The sequence below is a fragment of the Amblyraja radiata genome, chromosome 3 (assembly GCF_010909765.2).
Source record: "Amblyraja radiata isolate CabotCenter1 chromosome 3, sAmbRad1.1.pri, whole genome shotgun sequence".
NCBI lineage: Eukaryota > Metazoa > Chordata > Chondrichthyes > Rajiformes > Rajidae > Amblyraja > Amblyraja radiata.
In genome coordinates this window covers 105,560,404-105,566,403 of record NC_045958.1, presented here as the reverse complement: position 1 = coordinate 105,566,403, position 6,000 = coordinate 105,560,404, and positions in this window count along the sequence as shown.

Sequence of the window (6,000 nt, the reverse complement as noted above, 5' to 3'; positions counted from 1 at the left end):
CCTTTTGATAAGCCCTCATTCATTCAGTCTGCATTAGGCTGACTGTCAGGCTATATTATAAGCTCAAAATACTTTAATTGTGCGCCAATAAATAATTTTCTGATGCTGTCCACGTAACTAAACTGTCCTGAAGTATTAAGGAACAGCTGCAAGGATATACATAACCTTAAGTTTCTTCCTCATCTACTTTCCAATTCAACTACGTGCTCTATCCTTCCAGGATGAAACATGTACCCACTCATTCAATATAGCCAAACAAAGACACAGCTCTCTACAATGAAGAAAAGGGCATGATTAGAATTAGAACTGTACTCTGTTCCTGCTTTTCTCACAACTCTCTGGTTACATCACAGCCTGCTTCTTAACTCAAATGCCCAGCGACGACAGAGGCTGCAGAGAGTGGTAGACATTGCTCAATCCATCTCGTACAGTCATAGAGTGATGCAGTGTGGAGACAGGCCCTTCAGTCCAAGGTAGACAAAAATGCTGGAGAAACTCAGCGGGCGCGGCAGCATCTATGGAGCGAAGGAAATAGGCAATGTTTCGGGCCGAAACCCTTCTTCAGACTGATGCAGGGTGGTAGGGCGGAAAGAAGAAAGGAAGAGGTGGAGCCAGAGGGCTGAGGAAGAGTGGAGAAGCAAAGATCCTATAGCGAGCAAGATAGATCACTCGACGAAAAAGACGTAGTACGGTCATGGGCAGATTCATGGGTAATTTTCGGCCCCATTTACGTAACCGGCTTCCGTCTCCGCACCAAAAATCCCGTAGCGGAGCAAAGATACTAGTGCGGAGACGGAAGCAGATTACGGAAACATCCTCGTAAAAATAAAAGTTCTTTGGTAAAAATCTTCTCCTCATTTTCAGAATTATAATTTATTAACACAAACTGTTCCCCCGCAATGTTGATTACACTGCGAGTCGGGTTACTGAAATGGATGATAAAAAGGCCCACGTTCCGCTCAATTGCGTACTACGTCAGCCCATTGCATTCAGCAGGAGTGGTCTATCTTGCTCCGCTATAGGATCTTTGCTGAGAAGGGGAGGAGACAGCAAGGGCTACCAGAAATTGGAGAAGTCAATGTTCAAGCCACTGGGGTGCAGACTTCCCAAACGGAATATGAGGTGCTGCTCCTCCAATTTCCGGTGGTGCTCACTCTGGCCATGGAGGAGGCCCAGGACAGAAAGGTTGGATTCGGAATGGGAGGGGGAGTTGAAGTGCTGAGCCACAGGGAGATCAGGTTGGTTAATGTGGACCGAGCGGAGGTGTTCGGCGAAATGATCGCCAAGCCTACGCTTGATCTCACCGATGTAGATCAACTGACATCTAGAGCAGCGGATTCAATAGATGAGGTTGGAGGAGGTGCAGGTGAACCTCTGTCGCACCTGGAACGACTGCTTGGGTCCTTGAATGGAGTCGAGGGGGGAGGTTAAGCGACAAGTGTAGCATCTCCTGCGGTTGCAAGGGAAAGTGCCCGGGGAGGGGGTGGTGCCCACTTGCCCACACCGGTCAACATGTCCCAGCTACAGTACAATATAATACAATAATACTTTGTTGGCCACATATTATTTGCAACATACGAGGAATTTAATTTGCCAAGTCAGTCACACAAATAAAAGCAACAGAACAACACAAAATAGATTTTGACATAAATATCCACCTGCCCCACCTTCCTGCGTTTGGTCCATACCCCTGTAAACCTGTCCCGACCATGTACCCGTCTAACTGTTTCTTAAACGTTGGGATAATCCATGCCTCAACTACCTCATTATCGCAGCTTGTTCCATGCACCCACCACCCGTTGTGTGAAAAAAGTTACCCCTCAGATTCCTATTAAATCTTTTCCCTATCACCTTGATCCTATGTCCTCTGGTCCTCAATTCCCCTACTCTGGGCAAGAGAGTTCAGATAGCTCTTACTTTCTCTCTCCATCCCCTTCCCAGTTCTCCCACTAGTCTTACTGTCTCCGACTACATTCTATCTTTGTCCCCCCTCCCATGACATTAGCCTGAAGAAGGGTCTCAACCCAAAACGTCGCCCATTCCTTCTCTCCAGAGCTGTCCCCCTGTGTTACTCCAGCATTTTGTGTCAATCTGTGCAACTACCCGATCTATTCCTCTCATGATTTTATACACCTCAAAAAAATCACTCCTCATCCTCCAGCGCTCCAAGGAATAGAGACCCAGCCTGCTCAAATTTGCCGAACCTTCAACCTCTCCCTATAGCTCACACCCTCCAGTCCTGGCAGCATCCTCGTAAAAAAAACATGTGTAGGAAGGAACTGCACAGGCTGGTTTACACCGATGATAGACACAAAATGCTGGAGTAACTCAGCGCGACAGGCAGCATCTCTGGAGAGAAGGAATGGGTGACAATTCGGGTTGAGAACCTTCTCCATATTGAGACTCATTATGAGTCTGAAGAAGGGTCTCGACCCGAAACGTCATGCATTCCTTTTCTCCAGAGATGCTGCCTGTCCCACTGAGTTACTCCAGCATGTTGTGTCTACTGCTCAGTCCATCATAGATAATGTCCTCCCCACTGTCTGAAGGATCTACCAGAGGCGATTCCTCAAACGGCAGCCAATATATTCAAAGACCCTGGCTACGTTCCCTTCGCCCTTCACCTATTGGAAGAAGGTACAGGAGACACCGGTGCATCACGGTGGCTCAGGGGTAGAAATGCTGGCTTACAGCCTTTACAGCGACAGAGACCCGGGTTTGATCCTGATTACGAGTCCTGTCTGTACGGAGTTTGTACGTTCTCCCAGTGACCTGCGTGGGTTTTCACCGAGGTCCTCGGTTTCCTCCCACACTCCAAAGACGTACAGGTTTGTAGGTTAATTGGCTTGTTATAAGTGTAAATTGACCCTAGTGTGTGTAGGCTTGTATTAGTGGGTGGGGAACGCTGAAGGGCGCGGACTCGGTGGGCCGAGGGGCCTGTTTCTGCGCTGTATCTCCAAATAAAACCCTGAAAGCTGTGATCGCAGGTTCGAACAAATTCTTCCCAGCAACTATCAGGCTCTTTGATACTACACATCACCTACTGTACGTCAAACTCATATTCATAGACCTCAACGCTGCACTCAATACCAATACCATCTCAAAACAAATCCTTTTTATTATTTTTTACTGCCGTGATAATGAGTGTTTTGCAGTATTGTTAACACTACATGGTACAAGGGTTTGTCTGCTACTTCTAAATCAAACTGCTTCAACAAATAAAAATTTGCTCAAAGATTGTAGGTCAACCACTACAAAAATTGTATCTATTATCCTACCTTAAAAACATACTGAGGATGGCCAATAACATTTCCTCTGACACCAACCACGTTCTGAATAGTGAGTACAATTTGTTACCATCAAACCGGAGATATAGGGTTCCAAAATTTAATAAGGTTAGAATGAGGGGCTCTTTTGTGCACCAGTTAATCGTTGAACTAAACACGGTGCTTAATCCCAGATCAAACCTACGCTGACGGGCCATATATGTGGTCATCTGTTATTATAATGTCTTGTCGAATGTGAGTATTTTGGGATCATGTCTTGATAGGTACAGCAGGCAGTGAAGAAAGCGAATGGCATGTTGGCCTTTATAACACGAGGAATCGGATGTAGGAGCAAAGAGGTCCTTCTGCAGTTGTACAGAGCCCTAGTGAGACCACACCTGGAGTATTGTGTGCAGTTTTGGTCCCCTAATTTGAGGATGGACATTCTTGCTATTGATGGAGTGCAGCGTTGGTTCACAAGGTTAATTCCCGGGATGGCGGGACTGTCATATGCTGAGAGAATGGAGCAGTTGGGCTTGTACACTCTGGAGTTTAGAAGCATGAGAGGGGATCACATTGAAACACATAAGATTGTTAAGGGTTTGGACACGCTAGAGGCAGGAAACATGTTCCCGATGTTGGGGGAGTCCAGAACCAGGGGCCCCAGTTTAAGAATAAGGAGTAAGCCATTTAGAACGGAGATGAGGAAACACTTTTTCACACAGAGAGTGGTGAGTCTGTGGAATTCTCTGCCTCAGAGGGTGGTGGAGGCAGGTTCTCTGGATGCTTTCAAGAGAGCTAGATAGGGCTTAAAAATAGCGGGGTCAGGGGATATGGGGAGAAGGCAGGAACAGGGTACTGATTGGGGATGATCAGCCATGATCACATTGAATGGGGGTGCTGGCTCGAAGGGCCGAATGGCCTACTCCTGCACCTATTGTCTATTGTCTATTGATATCTTGATGCGTGTCTTCTCTCGCCCATCTTGTCTTTTATGTTTTGCTGTAAATGAAGCTTCTGTGATGCAAAACAAATTTCAGACTTGCTCTGACAATAAAGTATTATCGTATCGTATTATACCAACCAAGCTCGTCTCTAAACTTGTGGGACTTGGAGTCAGCACTCCCCTCTGCATCACCTACCCGCCTTCTCCCCACGCTTTCTCCCCATAATCCCTGACACCTGTTCTAATCAGGAATTTGCCTATCTCTGCCACAAAAACATCCACTGACTTGGCCTCCACAGCCCTCTGGAGCGATGAGTTCCACAGATTCACCACCCTCTGACTAAAGACGTTCTTCATCACCTCCTTTCTAAAAGAGCGCCCTTTAATTTTGAGGTTATGACATCTGGTCCTAGACTCTCCCACCAGTGGAAACTTCCTTTCCACATCCACTCTATCTATGCCTTTCATTATTCTGTAAGTTTCAATGAGGTCCCCCCTTAACCTAAACTCCAGCGAGTAGAGGGCCAGTGCTGTCAAGCGCTCATCATATGCTAACCCACTCATTCCTGGAATCATTCTTGTAAACCTCCTCTGGACCCTCTCCAGAGCCAGCACATCCTTCCCCAGATATGGGGCCCAAACTTGCTCACAGTACTCCAAATGCTGCCTGACCAGCGCCTTATAGAGCCTCAGCATTACATCTGTTTTTGTATTCCAGTCTTGATATACGGTAAATGCCAGCATTGAATTTGCCTTCCTTACTACCAATTCGACTTGCAAATGAACTGTTTAGGAGTCCTGCACCAGCACTCCCAAGTCCCTTTGCATCTCCGTTTTCTGGATTCTCTCTACATTTAGAAAATGGTCTACGGCTTTATTCTTATTACCAAAATGTTCAGCGGGACAGGCAACATCTCTGGAGAGAAGGAATGGGTGACGTTTCAGATTGAGACCATTCGTCAGACTGAGAGTCAGAGGAAAGTGAGATTAGAGATAAGGAAGTGTAAGGTGTGAGAACGAGACATGGGGATGGAGATCAAGGAAAATGTAGAATAGATCATTGTTAGCTCGGAGAAGATGGCAACGAAGTTTACAGAAATAGAAGTTAATCAGGCGGACAGTCAGACTGGTCGTAGAATGAGGAAGAGGAGGGGCAGAGAGAGGGAGGGAAAGCAAAGGTTACTTGAAGTTAGAGAGGTCAATGTTCACACCGCTGGGGTGTAAGCTGACCAAGCGAAATATGAGGTGCTGTTCCTCCAATTTATGCTGGGCCTCACTCTGACAGTGGAGGAGGCCCAGGACAGAAAGGTCAGTGTGGGAATGGGAGGGGGAGTTAAAGTGTTTATCCTAATTTCTGCTCTAAGAATGCCATTGTTTTTACTGTCGATACATATAACAGTGAAACATTCTCGACTCTGGTTTTGTGGTTGTGCTGCAAGAACAGAGCTCAGAGGAGGATTGTGCCCTGGAAGTGAGGGATCTGGGAGAGCAATAGACAATAGACAATAGGTGCAGGAGTAGGCCATTCGGCCCTTCGAGCCAGCACCGCCATTCAACGTGATCATGGCTGATCATCCCCAATCAGTACCCCGTTCCTGCCTTCTCCCCATATCCCCTGACTCCGCTATCTTTAAGAGCACTATCTAGCTCTCTCTTGAAAGTATCCAGAGAACCGGCCTCCACCGCCTTCTGAGGCAGAGAATTCCACAGACTCACAACTCTGTGAGAAAAAGTGTTTCCTCGTCTCCGTTCTAAATGGCTTACCTCTTATTCTTAAACTGTGGCTCC